This window comes from Bos mutus, chromosome X (genome assembly GCF_027580195.1).
Source record: "Bos mutus isolate GX-2022 chromosome X, NWIPB_WYAK_1.1, whole genome shotgun sequence".
NCBI classification, from domain to species: domain Eukaryota; kingdom Metazoa; phylum Chordata; class Mammalia; order Artiodactyla; family Bovidae; genus Bos; species Bos mutus.
Window position 1 is genome coordinate 47,331,790 of NC_091646.1, and position 19,486 is coordinate 47,351,275.

Below are 19,486 nucleotides of genomic sequence, written 5' to 3' on the forward strand. Positions count from 1 at the left end.
GATAATATACTCTGCACTTAAGCCCAAATTGTTTTCTTTAATCTATTAAAAAAAATCCTGTAACATATAATTAGTATGTTTATTTTTCAGGTAAGAAAATTTAAGCTAACATAAATAATTTCTCCTCAAATTACACTAATAGTCAGAAGCAAGAAAAGGTTTTCATCTCAAGGTAATAAATAGGGTCTAATTTTTTTCTCCCTATTATGTGCTAGGCAACTCAGAGGCATTGTATCATTTACCCTTGTAGATATTTAGCAGAAGGCCATAAATAATATATTTCAGTGGATAGAAATCAAACCTGCAGGCTGTTTACTTTCTAGAAACGAGGTTTATGGTCAGGTGAAATCATGACATAATCCAGTTTTACTCTCAGAGACTGCCTTTCTTCATTTCTTTGGTCAGAGTGATCAAATACATGATGACAGCTCCTGAACCAGCAAGTAGAATCTCAGAACATGTTTAGGTATCAATGATTTGGTGTACATGGAGCCATGGTTCAATGTTTGATGGACTCTATTCCTGAGACAAGTAGGCTCACAGCTTGAAAAGACACTGACTGATGGCCAAATCACGGTTCCAAAAATTCAATTATATATACAGTAAAGAAGGGATCGAACATATATAGCCAATAATGCAGATTTTAGTCTTGTCCCTAGAGATAAGGTTATAAAGAGTTTCTATAAAATATTAATACATTTGTATATTCAAGACATAAGAACAACAATTTTTTTTTCTCTTTTTCTTCAGAGAGAAGTTTAAGTAATTTATCTAAAGTTTCAGAGCAAGGTGGATGAGCACCAAGAGACTGTCATTTTTCAGAGGTGTTTTGCATTATATTTGGGTTCAGTTCAGTTCAGTTGTTCAGTTCTGTCCGACTCTTTGTGACCCCATGAATCGCAGCATGCCAGGCCTCCCTGTCCATCACCAACTCCCGGAGTTCACTCAAACTCACGTCCATCGAGTCAGTGATGCCATCCAGCCATCTCATCCTCTGTTGTCCCCTTCTCCTTCTGCCCCCAATCCCTCCCAGCATCAGAGTCTTTTCCAATGAGTCAACTCTTTGCATGAGGTGGCCAAAGTACTGGAGTTTCAGCTTTAGCATCATTCCTTCCAAAGAAATCCCAGGGCTGATCTCCTTCAGAATGGACTGATTGGATCTCCTTGCAGTCCAAGGGACTCTCAGGAGTCTTCTCTAACACCACAGTTCAAAAGCATCAATTCTTTGGCGCTCAGCTTTCTTCACAGTCCAACTCTCGCATCCATCACTGGAAAAACCATAGCCTTGACTAGACAGACCTTTGTTGGCAAAGTAATGTCTCTGATTAAAAAAAAATGGATTTTCTTTTTATTTTATGGTGCTTGTCTTTTTCCCTGTTATTTTAACAGCAGGTTTAAGAAAACATTAAGAAATTAGTGGTCAGTGACTTTAAAATAAAGGTGTTTCTGACCATTGAGAAAATCAGTTGTTCATGTGTTCTGGAAGTTTGCTGTGCTGTGCTGTGCTTAGTCACTCAATCATGTCCAACTCTTTGCAACCCCATGGAGTGTAGCCCACGAGGCTCCTCTGTCCATGGGGATTCTCCAGGGAAGAATACTGGAGTGGGTTGCCATGACCTCCTCCACGGAATCTTCCCAACCCAGGAATCGAACTGGGGTTTCCCGAATTGCAGGCAGAGTCATTATCGTCTGAGCTACCAGGGAAGCTGCTACTTTCACGAAGGAATCTTGCAGAACACTGACTAAAGAGAACAGACAGCACGGCAGTTTGATATAGCTGCTCAAGAATTTAACAGTCCATTTACATGTGTAGTATTTTGAACTAATGGTGAAATGTAACAAGATCATAAAGGCCTTCTCCTGTCTCCAGTTCACATCAAGATGAACCCAAAAGAGTCTTCTTGGATTCATTGAATATCTTTCCCTCTTACACACGTGAAGTATCTCTTCTTCATTGTGTACTTCCCATTTCACGTGCCTACCCATTATGGTCCACAACCAACACCATCACCATCACCCAAGAGCTTGTTAGAAATTGCAGAATCTCTGACCTCATCTCAGACCTACTGAATCAAAACTTTCATCTTAACAAGAGTCCCAGGTGATTCATATGCACATTACTGTTTGATAATCAGTGCCCTAAAGTAGAATTTATTGACCCTGGCTTACCATTAAAATATGTATTGAGGAGCTTTAACAAATATTAATGCCTGGCCCTAAGTCCCCTCACCTCCCTAACATTTCTCATTTAATTAGCTTGGTTTAGAGTCTGGTGATCTTAATGTGCAGCTCAATAAGTAATATATCATTATCATCATCATCATCATTCTAGATGTTTAAATATTTTGACTGTCCTTGCTCTTGGACCAATCAACTTTGCTCTACTCCTATTTGTCTCTAACTCCAGCTTCTGATGCCAAGTTGCTGTCATTTATTTTGTTTCTGTTAGTGATGGTTAATGTTTTTGAGAAACAAAATGAACGCTCCCAAAATAATGTTTGCTGCTTTGTCACTGGACATAATTATCTTTTACTTTAAATCCTTAAATAGTGCCAATTTGTACACTCATATCTGAGCTCTGGATATTTGGCATGTGACTAATTTGGAGAAACCAAAGAATATCTGAAATAGCAATAAACTTCAAACTACTTAGCAAGAGTAGAACTTCTGATTACCCATACACCTTGTTTGAGTGCTATTAACTTTGCTACTTACTACTGGCCAGGGCCATATTTACAAATATAGTTGTTAGAGCTGCCATCTATATGAAATATCTTTGCCTCTTCTTGGTTAGTCATAATCAGTAAATCTTCATTAAAAAAATGACAAATACTCTTTCATGAAGAACACTAACCCCAAGTTCTTTGTCATTCATATTTATATAATAGATATTTCCAAAAGAATTATGGATTAGGAGGGACTTGGAATCATAATGCTTTGTTTTCTATGACATTGCAATGTTCATTATGCAAAATTTAGTGCAAACTATATTTCTCAGTCATAGTGAATAGGCAGGAGTACAGAGAAGATCACATTTTTTGAAAGTGATTAAAGTGATATTTTCACCTTGAATAAAGTAGGAACAATACACTGACAATTTTTGTTATAACTCCTGAATCACTTCTCAAAAGATTAAGAATAACTGTACCTTGTCATTTTGAAATACAGTGTGTGTGTACATATGTGTTTATTTTTCCTAGTTTCATTGAAGACATATTATTAGTTAACCATGAGTACTTATGACTCTACTAGTATAACTTTGAAAACCCATTACATAATTTTAAATGATTAATACTATATTTAAATAGATTTTTTTTGGTTTCATTTTATTTTTGTTGTTTCTTTATTGCAGCCTCACCTCTATCTCACCCTAAGGGAAGCCAAAGTTACAAGTAATATCAACAAACCAAACCAGAGCTAGAATTTTTATACTCAGATCCAAATATTAACACATCAGGATTTATTTGGTCTCTTAAAAAAGAGACTTCAAAAGAGGACTTTAAGTCTGTTCCTTCTCCATGTCATGGTATGTGTTGTATTGCACAACTGTCCATACGAATATCTTATAATGAAAGCACAGAGCACTATGGAGCTGTGGACAAAAATTGTACCTACCAATAAGATCACGACAGCATTTGTCCATAGGATCCCTTTATAATTTGATAATGCTTTGTGAAGATACTACCTTAATGCCCAGAGTCACTATGTTTGGAGTGCAAAAACTTGCTCCCAGTAGTCATAGTCAGCTTAAGCAAATTGAACATAGAACAGGAACAGGTTAGACTTGGAGGTATTGGAAGATTACTAATATGTCTATGTATTTGAATCACAATTTTTTCAGGTAGACAACCTTTCTAATCAATTCAGGCCAAAGACCATAAACTAGAAGTTATTACCAATAAGCTCATGTTGCTGAGTGAAATTTATGAACCTAGTCTTTACCAGAACACTAGGTATGCGGCAGGCATTTAATAACTCACTTGTGAATTCAATGGAAAATATTATATCTAAAAGCTGAGTGTGGGGAGTGGATGTGTATGAAAATGGTAAATTGAATATGTTGTTAACTGTAGTTCTAAAAAAGAACAGACTGTTGTTGGGAGCATTGTATTTCCAGATTTACTGATATTACCTGGGGTCAAGACTTTGAGTGACTGTGATCTTAAATTGTCCAGGTCAAGAAGATCTTGACATCTAAATTAAATCCCTGAATATCTATGATCATGGACTCTCTATCTGATGTGTGGTAGGTTCTTGAATTCTAGGAAGTTATAAATGACAGTGGCATGAGGATATGCTATCAGCTATTGTTATGGACTTGTAAACGCACACAACTATGGCTACCTGGCCCTGGCATTTCTTCTTTTGCAATGTCTTTGAGTTTGCTTAGTCTAGAGGAATTATTTCTCACTCCCTTTTTTAATCGGGCTTTTGCTGTCTAGATTGATTCTTTCCCCACTTGATTAAGTCAGAATCATCTAAGCTATTTTCTTACTTTGGAAGCTCTCCTGAGAAGCCTGTAATATTTATAAACCAACAACGTGGCAAAGCCTCAGCCTCTCTCTCTTTTTCTCTCTCTTTAACATCCTCCCTCCCTCCATTTCTCCCTATTTCTATTTTTTCTCTACTTTGCTTAGCTGAAATGGCTATTAAGTGGCATCCCTGCTCAGGCTTGAAAAGGCTTAGGGTAGATGTTTCTTAGAATTGGGGCATTTTTTTTTTCTCTTATTCCTCTCATCAGTTTCTGTTTCTTACTACTATGATGCTCTGGATTGGTGTTTCCTTATCATTACAGTATTAACATCTGAAGCCCTATTATTGGCCATAAATGGATAAGGCAAAAGAGAAGGCTGTTGGGCTTGCATTGGTCCTAGGCACCAGGCAATTCCTAGTCTATGTAAAAGAATGCTTAACACATGGACTAGCATAATTCACTTCCTTAATACCTCAGTTGATAAAGAATCCTCCTGCAATGCAGGAGACCCTAGTTAAATTCCTGGGTTGGGAAGATCTGCTGGAGAAGGGATTAGCTACCCACTCTAGTATTCTTGGGCTTCCCTTGTGACTGAGATGGTAAAGAATCTACTTGCAATGCAGGAGATCTGGGTTCGACCCCTGGGTTGGGAAGATCCCCTGGAGAAGGGAAAGGCTACCCACTCCAGTATTCTGGCCTGGAGAATTCCATAGACTGTATAGTCCATGAGGTCACAAAGAGTCAGACACTACTGAGCAACTTTCACTTCACTAGCATAATTCACTGAGGATCCATATTATGGTATGGGGCTAATCTTCATGGTAATAAAGTTATATAAACTTTCCATGCCACAGTTTCCTTATCCCTAAAATGTGGATAAATAAAGGAACCTATCTCAAAGACTTGTTATAAACACTCAATTAGAAAACATAGGTGTGTTTGAAATAAGAACTGGCTTTAATAAGAGCTGTATAAGTATTTGCTATTATTACTATTATTTACTATTAAAAAGAATGTGAATCCATAGCATGAGGTAATCAGGGACATAATAATGGCTTTATCCTTAGCCAAAACAATCACAAACCCTGGTGTCCTCCTTTGGTGCTAAAGATATACCATGGTTCCAGTTAATATCATAAGAAGAAATGAGACATACATGTCTGCCAGCCAGCTAGTCTTAAATCAGTTTGTGTATTTTTATATGTATATTAACTACGTTTATATTTAGATGTGATTCCAGAAATGCAAAGATTTTTTGAAGAGAGTCAAAGACAACTTCCCTTGTTGTATTTGACTCCATAGATATAGTCTGTTCTAAAAAGAGATATTGCAATGTGACCATTGTTGGGCTGGAAGAAAAATATAATTTCTTAGTGATCACTCAGATAATGTACACCCCATTGTAACAAAATAATTCACCTGGGTACATAAGATTTTATATATGTGAAAAAAGAAGAGAAAATGGAGATGTAGGAGTAGAGAGAGTAAGAGAGAGAGTAAGAGAGAGAGAGAGAGATTTGTTTTCTAGCCAAGAAATGAATACTTGGCAGTCTTCTCTACATGTCTTCCATTTCAGTGTTTCAAACCCAAGAAATTGAGATGACTGGACATGACTGAACATTGACTCACAACATAACCATCTAAAAAAATCACCGTTTCACACATTTTTAGAAAGAAGAACCTCAAACATCAAGAAGTCCCTTTCTTCTCAGCAAAAAATACTCTTACTTTACTCAAACTTTAAAGGGCTCTCAGCTCTATCTGTACAAATATAAAATAAGAAAATAAAGAAAATGAAAGAATTGTTCAAATCTTGCCTGCCATTACAGTAACAAATCAAATTAGCTGCTTAGTTTCTCTTTCAACCTTCTAACAATGTCTCACTTTCACACATATCCTCCCTTGGGTATGTGTCATGACTTTGTCAAACCCTATTACACACTTCAGTTCTTTGACAAAGGATTAACTGGGAAAATCTACCTTTCTTAAGATGCAACTATGGTTCTGGTGAATTTGACTAAATTTTTATATATAGAGTTACTATCCTAGAAGGAATTTATACTGAGTATGCAGTGTAATAAACAAAGTCTGCATACCTGGATATTAACCCTCCAAAGAAAATATCAGCTTTTGAGTAGTTCTTGGTACACTCTACATTTGGGCTCTTTTGACTATTCTTCAGGAAGAGATTTGTAACCTATATGCAGGAAAATGCTCGTTGGGTTATATTTAAACTGACAAATTATTATAATAATATTTCATAAAGAATTGGTTAGAATTCAGGAATTTACAAATTTTTTTCAACATCACTGATTCAATGGTTTTTGTTTCTTTCTAGATTAATTTGTGTGTATATGTAATGCTTTCTATCTGAGCTTTTTGACCACATCAGGAATCATTCAAGTACTTTATTCATGGTGAAAATAAAATAATATAATACTTATAAAAGACAATGTAAACTACTCCATACAATGCAAGAGTGAGATAATATTACCATGTGACATTTTTCCAAGAGGGTGTAGTGGCATGCAAATAAGCCTTTAATTGTCATTCATAAGCTCTATTTCTGTATCCCGGTCTGCTATAATATCCCAGGAAAGGCTAAACATTCACAGAAACCAGACTGAGAAAGTTTCCCCTGTGCCCTAATATCATAGAAGTTGAAATAGACCACTAAATGGAGATCTTTTAACCTTGTTCATTAGTTTTTTTCAATGCTATTAATGACCTTTTATTCCCTTCTGAATTATTGAACTACTCTATATTGCTGTGTACTCTGCCTCACTCTCTCTGTAAAATGGGAATAAAAGCACTAAGAAATGTATGGTTTCATGGTGTTAGGAAGATGGATTAATATTGACAAAACACTTTGTAGTTTCAAAGGTCCATTCCAACATTAATGAGCATTATTAGAGGATTGCATTGCAGCTTAATAAAATGATGAGTCAACTGACATTACATTTTGAATCCTAATTAGCCAATTTTAAGCCCGCTAGTTTGAGTGCTCAGATGTCCATTTCGCCAGTCAGGAACTGATTTTACTTGGGTTCATAAGCTTTTACAGAATTTTTTCTAGCTATATTCATAGAAAAATTGTACTATTCATTTATGAAGCCTTTTTAAAAGGTCTGTATTCTGACCCTCCCATTAGAAATATATAATAAAAAATATTAGAAAATAATTAAAACATAAATATAGAGTTATTGGTATCTAGCTACAGTGTTTAACAAATTAAACTAGTTTTCTCTTTACAAATATTATAATATTCAAATGTTGCTTATAAAGTGAGTTTCTGAACATCTTCTATTGACTGCCATTGTAAAATTATGAATTTTCTTCTTTGCTCTCCAAAATGTTCTAAACATATAATTAAGTAATATTTGAGAATAGTAGTTAGGGAGTTTGGAATTGACATGTATGCACTGCTATATTTAAAATGGATAACTAACAAGGACCCACTGTATAGCACAGGGAACTCTGCTTAATATTATATAACAGGCTAAAAGGGAAAATAATTTGAAAAAGAATAGATACATGTATATGTATAACTGAATCACTTTGCTGTATGTCCAAAACTATCACAACTTTGTTAATCAACTATGCTTCAATACAAAATAAAAGTTAAAAAAATTTCAGGTTGCAATCAGTTCAGTTCAGTTCAGTTGCTCAGTCGTGTCCGACTCTTTGCGACCCCATGAATTGCAGCACGCCAGGCCTCCCTGTCCATCACCAACTCCCGGAGTTCACTCAGACTCACGTCCATCGAGTCAGTGATGCCATCCAGCCATCTCATCCTCTGTTGTCCCCTTCTCCTCCTGCCCCAAATCCCTCCCAGCATCAGAGTCTTCTCCAATGAGTCAACTCTTCACATGAAGTGGCCAAAGTACTGGAGATTCAGCTTTAGCATCATTCTTTCCAAAGAAATCCCAGGGCTGATCTCCTTCAGAATGGACTGGTTGGATCTCTGCGCAGTCCAAGGGGCTCTCAAGAGTCTTCTCCAACACCACAGTTCAGAAGCATCAATTCTTCGGTGCTCAGCCTTCTTCACAGTCCAACTCTCATAGTACTTGAAAAAGATGCACCTAGAAGAAAATCGGAGAAGGCAATGGCACCCCACTCCAGTACTCTTGCCTGGAAAATCCCGTGGATGCAGGAGCCTGGTAGGCTGCAGTCCTTGGGGTCGCTAAGAGTCGGACAGGACTGAGCGTCTTCACCTTCACTTTTCACTTTCATGCATTGGAGAAGGAAACTGCAACCCACTCCAGTATTGCTTCCTGGAGAATCCCAGGGACGGGGGAGCCTGGTGGGCTGCCATTTATGGGGTCTCACAGAGTCGGACACGACTGAAACGACTTAGCAGCAGCAGAAGAAAATATTCACCTTCTGTGAAACAATACTTATTTGCTACATACAATAAGTGTATATTAAACACGGATATAGAATAAAATGCAAGTTCATTAGCTATGATACTATAATATTAATATTAAAACTAACCAATATTTTGGGGGCTAGGGAGAATAAGTGGAAGGATGTATAAGTGTATGAATTTGCTTAGATGACTTCTATTTTAAATTGGTCCCCCTAAATCTTGGCACATTTTTTTTTACCCTGGGTGATATTTAGCTGTATTTATTTTTCCCCAGGTTTAGATTGAAAATATCTTGAAATATCATACCAAAGAAGATGGCAATGGATGTAGAAGACTGTGTACTAATTCTCAAACTCACCCACAAAATGCAAAGTAGACAGGTTTTTCTTTAATGTTTGACACAGCCACTTAAAAATCCAAAAAGGAAGAAAACTTTAAATGAAATATACCCACAAATCTAGAGTAAAAAGAGGTTAACATGTATTAGAGCTTCCTTCTTCCCCATAATCTTCATCAGAAGTAAATTCATCCCTCATTTCCCAGCAACTGGTAATAGATTATTGGTTTTGGAAAATGATCTAAGATGAAAGAAGAAAGATAAATAGAAACAGCATGTTCCAAACAGTTACAGTTCCAAGTGAAACAATAAAAGGCAAATAGGAGTGTGTTTAATAAAAAGTAAAATGGACTACAAATATCTCTCAAAAGGGTTATTAACTGTTTAACAAATTGGATCATTATCCATACCTCCTGGCCAATTGCAGGACAATGAGGAAAGAGTACATCTATTAGAGATATTCATGGTTCTAGTATGACCAAGAATAACATTTTCCTCATCTCAGCACTGTGACACTATGATAAACACTTGGCATAGTAAAAATAAGTAAATAAAAGGAAGATTCAGCATTGACAGGAGTTAAACATGTTATTCTAAGAACTTGGGAATTGCTGAGTTAAGGCTCAGGCCACTGAGATATCCCCTACAAGACTGCAAGGCAAGGTTATATATGTAATATACTGACCTATATAATGCTTGCTTCAGGAAAGGAGTTAGACTAAAATTTCAACCTACTTCATGCATTTGAATCATATTATGTTATCCTTATATGACATTGAAAATAGTCCATTCAAAAATAAGCATTTTACTGCTATGAAGTAAGTCAAAAATAAAATCATTTCCTGCAACTTAAGGCTGTTGTTCTTTTATTAAAAACAACAAAAAATCCTCATTTTAAGAATGAAATCAAGAGTTGAGTTGAGTTCAGTTCATTTCAGTTGCTCAGTCGTGTCCGACTCTTTGCGACCCCCTGAATCGCAGCATACCAGGCCTCCCTGTCTATCACCAGCTCCCAGAGTTCACTCAGACTCACGTCCATCGAGTCAGTGATGCCATTCAGCCATCTCATCCTCTGTTGTCCCCTTCTCCTCCTGCCCCCAATCGCTCCCAGCATCAGAGTCTTTTCCAATGAGCCAACTCTTCACATGAGGTGGCCAAAGTACTGGAGATTCAGCTTTAGCATCATTCTTTCCAAAGAAATCCCAGGGCTGATCTCCTTCAGAATGGACTGGTTGGATCTCCTTGCAGTCCAAGGGACTCTCAAGAGTCTTCTCCAACACCACAGTTCAAAAGCATCCATTCTTTGGCACTCAGCCTTCTTCACAGTCCAACTCTTACATCCATGCATGACCACTGGAAAAACCATAGCCTTGACTAGACAGACCTTATTTGCAAAGTAATGCCTCTGCTTTTCAATATACTATCTAGGTTGGTCATAATTTTTCTTCCAAGGAGTAAGCGTCTTTTAATTTCATGGCTGCAGTCACCATCTGCAATGATTTTGGAGCCCCAAAAAATAAAGTCTGACACTGTTGCCACTGTTTCCCTATCTATTTCCCATGAAATGATGGGACCAGATGCCATGATCTTCGTTTTCTGAATATTGAGCTTTAAGCCAACATTTTCACTCTCCACTTTCACTTTCATCAAGAGGCTTTTTAGTTCCTCTTCACTTTCTGCCATAAGGGTGGTGTCATCTGCATATCTGAGGTTACTGATATTTCTCCTGGCAATCTTGATTCCAGCTTGTCCTTCTTCCAACTCAGCGTTTCTCATGATGTACTCTGCATATAAGTTAAATAAGCAGGGTGACAATATACAGCCTTGACTTACTCCTTTTCCTACTTGGAACCAGTCTGTTGTTCCATGTCCAGTTCTAACTGTTGCTTCCTGACCTGCATACAAATTTTTCCAGAGACAGGTCAGGTGGTCTGGTATTCCCATCTCTTTCAGAATTTTCCACAGTTTATTGTGATCCACACAGTCAAAGGCTTTGGCATAATCAATAAAACAGTAGATGTTTTTTCTGGAACTCTCTTGCTTTTTTACTGATCTGGAAGATATTGGCAATTTGATCTCTGGTTCCTCTGCCTTTTCTAAATCCAGCTTGAACATCTGGAAGTTCAGAGTTCACGTATTGTTGAAGCCTGGCTTGGGGAATTTTGATCATTAGTTTACTAGTGTGTGAGATGAATACAATTGTGTGGTAGTTTGTGCGTTCTTTGACATTGTCTTTTTTAGGTATTGGAATGAAAACTGACCTTTTCCAGTCCTGTGGTCACTGTTAAGTTTTCCAAATTTGCTGGCATATTGAGTGCAGCACTTTCACAGCACTGTAGGTACTGAAATTATTTTTCAGTGGTGTGTCTATAGTTCCCAAGAGGAGCCAGCTTCCCACTCATTTTATCTATTTACTTTTGTCAGTTGTAACACAGAATTAGAACCTTGCTGAATACTTCACTATAAGTATTTGACCCATGTTAAAATAATGTTCATCAGGGATCTAATTTATTTATTTTTTAATTGTTTTCATCCTAATTCTGGTTCAAGGCCTGATTTAAGCAATTGCATATTCAAAGGAGGGCCTGGAGAAAGTGAAGCTGTTAATTCTGTTTTTTCAGCTTCTTGGTAATGCATGACCCCATGTCCCAATTCCAGAATTTCTCATTTATTTGAAAAGGATAGCAGATTCAATTGCAGGTGGTCAGTGTCCACATGATAATAAACTCTGCTCCGTGGATCTCTAAGAATATGATGAAAGGATTATCTTCTCACTGTTTAAAACAATATTTTGCGTGCAATTTCTGTCTCATCATCTCCTGAGTTCTACAAAGAACACCGGTTTAAGATATAGATCTCTATCAAGGCATAATGCATACTTAATTTGTATATATTTTAGTTTTCTTTAGAAAATATTTACAGATTTATAATTGAACATAACTGCCCTCAACTTTTACACATTATTGAAATAAGAATTGTCTATATAAATTATTTCTGTACATTTCCCCACATAAAGATGCCTTCATCTCTGAACACTTGGCTGAATTTACACTTCACCCACACTGCCAATGTTGGTCTACAGTAAATTTCTTCATGGCAGAGGTAAACCTGTTTACTTTTTAATTTTTATTTTATATTGGAGAATAGTTGATTTACAATGTTGTGTTAGTTTCAGATGCCCTAAAAAGTGATTCAGTCATGCCTATATATATGGGTGTGTGTCTGTGTATAATTTTTCAGATTCTTTTTTCATATAGGTTATTGGAAAGTATTGAGTAGAGTTATTTGTACTATACAGTAGGTCACTGTTGTTTATCTATTTATAATAGTACTGTGTATATATCAACCTGAATTTCCCAAATTATCCATCCCCCCTTTTTCCCTTTGGTAAGCATAAATTTGTTTTATAAGTCTGTATCTGTCTTGTAAAAAAGTTAATTTGTAACATACTTTTAGATTCCACATATAAGTGATATAATATGGTATTTGTTTTCTGTCTTATTTCATTTAGTTTAATAAGCTCTAGTTCCATCCATGTTGCTTAAAATAACAATATTGCATTCTTTATTTTGGCAGAGTAATATTCCCTTGTGTGTGTGTGTGTGTGTGTGTGTGTTTGTGTGTGTGTTGTGTATCTGTGTAATATCTTCTTTATCTATTGATGTTTCCATGTCTTGGCCATTGTAAATAGTGCTGCTATGAACATTGAGGTGCATGTATCTTTTCAAATTGCAGTTTTCTCTAGATGTACATCCAAGAGTGAGATTGCTGATCATATGGTAGCTTTATTTTTATTTTTTTGAAGGAAACTCTGTACTGTTCCCATAGTGGATATACCAATTTATATTCCTCCCAACAGTGTAGGAAGTTTTCCATTTTCTCCACACCCTCTCCAGCATTTATTGTTTGTAGAATTTTTGATGAAGGCTATTCTGACTGGTGTGATGTGATATCTCACTCTAGTTTTGATTTGCATTTTTCTCATAATTAATGATATTGAGCATTTTTCATGTACTTTTGGGCCATTTGTGTGTCTTCTTTGGATAAATTTCTATTTAAATCTTTTTTCCAATTTTTGATTTGTTTGATTTTTTTTTTTTATATTGAGTTGCATGAGTTGTGTTTATATTTTGGTGATTAACCCTTTACTGGCAACATCATTTGTAAATATTTTCTCCCATTCTGTGAGTTGTCTGTTCATTTTGTTTACAGTTTCCTTTGCTATGCTGTAATTTATGTCAAAGAGTTAGGGTACTATCACATTCAATACTTTGGCCACCTGATACAAATAGCCAACTCATTGTAAAAGACCCTGATGCTGAGAAAGATTGAAGGCAGAAGGAGAAGAGAGCAACAGAGGATGAGATGGTTGGATGGCATCACTGATGCAATGGACATGAACTTGGGCAAACTCCGTGAAATGGTGAGGGACAGGGAATCCTGGCGTGCTACAATCCATGGGGTTGTAAAGAGTTGGAAATTACTTAGGGACTGAGCAACAGCAATAACAATATCATTCTGGCTATGCTTTCTTCTAAGAGTTTCATTTATTTATTTATTTTTTATTGGAGTATAATTGCTTTACAATGTTGCATAAGTTTATTCTATACAATGAAAAGAATCAGCTATATGTATGCATATATTCTCTCCCTCCTGGATGTCCCTCCTAAACCCCCATCCCACCTTTCTAGGTCATCACAGAGCCCTGTACTGAACTTCCTGTGCTTTAAAGCAGGTTCCCACTAGCTATATGCTTTATACATTGTAGTGTATATATGTCAATCCTAGTCTCCCAGTTTGTCCCACCCTCTCCTCTCCCCACCCCACGTCCACATGTCCATTCATTATGCCTTTGTCTCTATTCTTGCCTGGAAATAGGTTTATCTGTATAATTTTTTCTATATTCAGCATATATGCATTAATATATGATATCTGTTTTGGTCTTTCTGACTTAATTCACTCTATATAACAGATTCTAGGGCCATCCACATCTCGACAAATAACCCAAATTTGTTCCTTTTCCAGTTCAGTTCAGTCGCTTAGTCGTGTCCGACTCTGTGACCCCATGAATCGCAGCATGACAGGCCTCCCTGTCCATCACTAACTCCCAGAGTTCAACAAACTCATGTGCATGGAGTTGGTGATGCCATCCAGCCACCTCATCTTTGGCGTCCCCTACTCCTCCTGCCCCCAATCCCTCCCAGTATCAGGGTCTTTTCCAATGAGTCAACTCTTCGCATGATGTGGCCAAAGTATTGGAGTTTCAGCCTCAGCATCAGTCCTTCCAATGAACACCCAGGACTGGTCTCTTTAAGATGGACTGGATGGATCTCCTTGCATTCCAAGAAACTTGTAAGAGTCTTCTCCAACACCACAATTCAAAAGCATCAATTCTTCTGTGGTCAGCTTTCTTCACAGTCCAACTCTCACATCCATACATGACCACTGGAAAAACCATAGCCTTGACTAGATGGACCTTTCCTGGCAAAGTAATATCTCTGCTTTTCAATATGCTGTCTAGGTTGGTCATAAGTTTCCTTCCAGGTAGTAAGCGTCTTTTAATTTCATGGCTGCAATCACTATCTGCAGTGATTTTGGAGCCCATAAAAATAAAGTCTGACACTGTTTCCACTGTTTCTCCATCTATTTCCCATGAAGTGATGGGACTGGATAACATGATCTTTGTTTTCTGAATGTTGAGTTTTAAGCCAACTTTTTCACTCTCCTCTTTCACCTTCATCAAGAGGCTTTTAAGTCCCTCTTCACTTTCTGCCATAAGGGTGGTGTCATCTCCATTTCTGAGGTTATTGATATTTCTCCCAGCAATCTTGATTCCAGCTTAAGTTTCTTCTACCCCAGCGGTTCTCATGATGTACTCCGCATATAAATTAAATAAGCAGGGTGAGAATATACAGTCTTAATGTATTCCTTTACCTATCTGGAACCAGTCTGTTGTTCCATGTCCAGTTCTAACTGTTGCTTCCAGACGTGCATATAGGTTTGTCAAGAGGCATGTCAGGTGGTCTGGTATTCCAATCTCTTTCAGAATTTTCCACAGTTTATTGTGATCCACAAAGTTAAGGGCTTTGGAATAGTCAATAAAGCAGAAATATATGTTTTTCTGGAACTCTCTTGCTTTTTCAATCATCCAGCGGATGTTGGCAATTTGATCTCTGGTTCCTCTGCCTTTTCTACAACCAGCTTGAACATCTGGAAGTTCATGGTTCACATATTGTTGAAACCTGGCTTGGAGAATTTTGAGCATTACTTTACTAGCGTGTGAGATGAGTGAAATTGTGCAGTAGTTTGAGAATTCTTTGGCATTGCCATTCTTTGGGATTAAAATGGAAACTGACCTTTTCCAGTCCTGGGGCCACTAGTGAGTTTTCCATATTTGCTGGCATATTGAGTTCAGCACTTTCACAGCATCATCTTTCAGGATTTTAAACAGCTCAACTGGAATTCCATCACTTCCACTAGCTTTTGGCATAGTGATCCCTTCTAAGGGCCACTTGACTTCACATTCCAGGATGCCTGGCTCTAGGGGAGTGATCCCACCATTGTGATTATCTGGGTCGTGAAGATCTTTTTTGTATAGTTCTTCAGTGTATTCTTGCCACCTCCTCTTTATATCTTCTGCTTCTATTAGATTCCTACCATTTCTGTCCTTTACTGAGCCCATCTTTGCATGAAATGTTCCCTAGGTATCTCTAATTTTCTTGAAGAGATCTCTAGTATTTTCCATTCTGTTGTTTTCCTCTATTTCTTTGCATTGATTGCTGAGGAAGCCTTTCCTATCTCTCCTTGCTATTCTTTGGAACTCTGCATCCAAAGATTGATTCCAAAAAATCAAATGGATATCTCTTTCCTTTTCTCCTTTGCTTTTCACTTCTCTTCTTTTCACAGCTATTTGTAAGGCCTCCTCAGACAGCCATTTTGCTTTTTTGCATTTATTTCCAATGGAGTTGGTCTTGATCCCAGTCTCCTGTACAATGTCACGAATCTCCATCCATAGTTCATCAGGTACTATGTTTATCAGACCTAGTCCCTTAAATCTATTTCTCACTTCCACTGTATAATCATAAGGGATTTGATTTAGGTCATACCTGAATGGTCTAGTGGTTTTCCCTACTTTCTTCAATTTAAGTCTGAATTTGGCAATAAGGAGTTCATGATCTGAGCCAAAGACAGCTCTTGGTCTTGGTTTTGCTGACTGTATATAGGTTCTCCATCTTTGGCTGCAAAGAATATAATCAATCTGATTTCGGTGTTGACCATCTGATGATGTCCATGTGTAGAGTCTTCTCTTGTGTTGTTGGAAGAGAGTGTTTGCTATGACCAGTGCTTTCTCTTGGCAAAACTCTATTAGCCTTTGCTCTGCTTCATTCCATGTTCCAAGGCCAAATTTGCCTGTTACTCCAGGTGTTTCTTTACTTCCTACTTTTACACATTCCAGTCCCCTATAATGAAAAGCACATCTTTTGGGGGTTGTTAGTTCTAAAAGGTATTGTAGGTCTTCATAGAACCATTAAACTTCAGCTTCTTCAGTGTTACTGGTTGGGGCAAAGGCTTGGATCACCGTGATATTGAATGGATCACCTTGGAAACAAACAGAGATAATTCTGTCGTTTTTGAGATTGCATTGAAGTACTGCATTTCAGACTCTTGTTGACCATGATGGCTACTCCATTTCTTCTAAAGGATTCCTGCCCACAGTAGTAGATATAATGGTCATCTGAGTTAAATTCACCCTTTCCAGTCCATTTTAGTTCGCTGATTCCTAGAATGTCGACGTTCACTCTTGCCAGCTCCTGTTTGACCACTTCCAATTTTCCTTGATTCACGGACCTGACATTCCAGGTTCCTATGCAATATTGCTCTTTACAGCATTGGACTTTGCAAGAATTACCAGTCACATCCACAACTGGGTATTGTTTTTGCTTTGGCTCCATCCCTTCATTCTTTCTGGAGTTACTTTTCAACTGATCTCCAGTAGCATATTGGGCACCTACTGACCTGGGGAGTTCCTCTTTCAGTATCCTATTATTTTGCCTTTTCATACTGTTCATGGGGTTCTCAAGGCCATAATACTGAAATGGTTTGCCATTCCCTTCTCCAATGGACCACATTCTGTCAGAACTCTCCACCATGATCCATCCGTCTTGGTTGGCCCCACACGGCATGACTTAGTTTCATTGAGTTAGACAGAGCTGTGGTCCATGTGATTAGATTGACTAGTTTTCTATGATTATGGTTTCAGTGTGTCTGCCCTCTGATGCCCTTCTCACAACACCTACTGTCTCGCTTGAGTTTCTCTTACCTTGGACGTGTGGTATCTCTTCACGGCTGCTCCAGCAAAGCTCAGCCACTGCTCCTTACCTTGGAAGAGGTCACCCCTCTTCACCTTTAATGTGGAGCAGCTCCTCTCAGCCCTCCTGCTCCCACACAGCCACTGCTCCTTGGACATGTGGTTGCCCCTTTTTATGGCTAATATTCCATTGAGTTAGACAAGGCTGTGGTCCTAGTGTGATTAGACTGACTAGTTTTCTGTGAGTATGGTCTCAGTGTGTCGGCCCTCTGATGCCCTCCTGCAACACCTACCATCTTACTTGGGTTTATCTTACCTTGGGCATGGGGTATCTCTTCACGGCTGCTCCAGCAAAGTGCAGCCAATGCTCCTTACCTTGGACGAGGGGTATCTCCTCACTGCCGCCCTTCCTGACCTTCAACGTGGGATAGCTCCTCTAGGCCCTCCTGGCCCGCGCAGCCATGGCATGGGGTTGGTCCTCCCGGCCACCGCCCCTGGCCTCGAGCTTGGGGTTGCTCCTCCCGGCTGCCACCCCTGTCCTGGAGCATGGGGACATGGGGTAGCTCCTCCCGCCCGCTGCCCCTGGCCTCAGGCTTAGGGGCGTGGGGTAGCTCCTCCCGCCCGCCGCCCCTGGCCTCGGACTTAAGGGCTTGGGGTATCTCCTCACGGTGCCGCCCCTGACCTCAGACACTGGGTATCTCCTCTCGGCTGCCCCCCTCCAAGATGGGCAGGTCATGGTGAAGAGATCTGACAGAATGTGGTCCACTGGAGAAGGGAATGACTAAACACTTCAGTATTCTTGCCTTGAGAACCCCAAGAACAGTATGAAAAGTCAAAATGATAGGATACAGAAAGAGAAACTCCCCAGGTCAGTAGGTGCCCAATATGCTACTGGAGATCAGTGGAGAAATAACTCCAGAAAGAATGAAGGGATGGAGCCAAAGCAAAAACAATACCCAGTTGTGGATGTGACTGGTGATAGAAGCAAGGTCCGATGCTGTAAAGAGCAATATTGCATAGAACCTGGAATGTCAGGTCCATGAATCAAGGCAAATTGGAAATGGTCAAACAAGAGATGGCAAGAGTGAATGTCGACATTCTAGGAATCAGTGAACTCAAATGGACTGGAAAGGGTGAATTTAACTCAGATGACCATTATATCTACTACTATGGGCAGGAATCCCTCAGAAGAAATGGAGCATGCCATCATGCCAAATGCCATCATGGTCAACAAAAGAGTCTGAAATGCAGTACTTGGATGCAATCTCAAAAACAACAGAATGATCTCTGTTCGTTTCCAAGGCAAACCATTCAGTATCACAGTAATCCAAGTCTATGCCCCAACCAGTAATGCTGAAGAAGCTGAAGTTGAACGGTTCTATGAAGACCTACAAGACCTTTTAGAACTAACACCCAAAAATATGTCCTTTTCATTATAGGGGACTGAAATGCAAAAGTAGGAAGTCAAGAAACACCTGAAGTAACAGGCAAATTTGGCCTTGGAATACAGAATGAAACAGGGCAAAGACTAGTAGAGTTTTGCCAAGAAAATGCACTGGTCATAACAAACACCCTCTTCCAACAACACAAGAAAAGACTATACATGGACATCACCAGATGGTCAACACCAAAATCAGATTGATTATATTCTTTGCAGCCAAAGATGGAGAAGCTCTATACAGTCAGCAAAAACAAAACCAGGAGCTGACTGTGGCTCAGACCATGAACTCCTTATTGCCAAATTCAGACTTAAATTGAAGAAAGTAGGGGAAACCACTAGACCATTCAGGTATGACCTAATTCAAATCCCTTATCATTATACAGTGGAAGTGAGAAATATATTTAAGGGCCAAGATCTGATGCAGTGCCTGATGAGCTATGGAATGAGGTCCGTGACACTTACAGGAGACAGGGATCAAGATCATTCCCATGGAAAAGAAATGCAAAAAAGCAAAATGGCTGTCTGGGGAGGCCTTACAAATAGCTATGAAAAGAAGA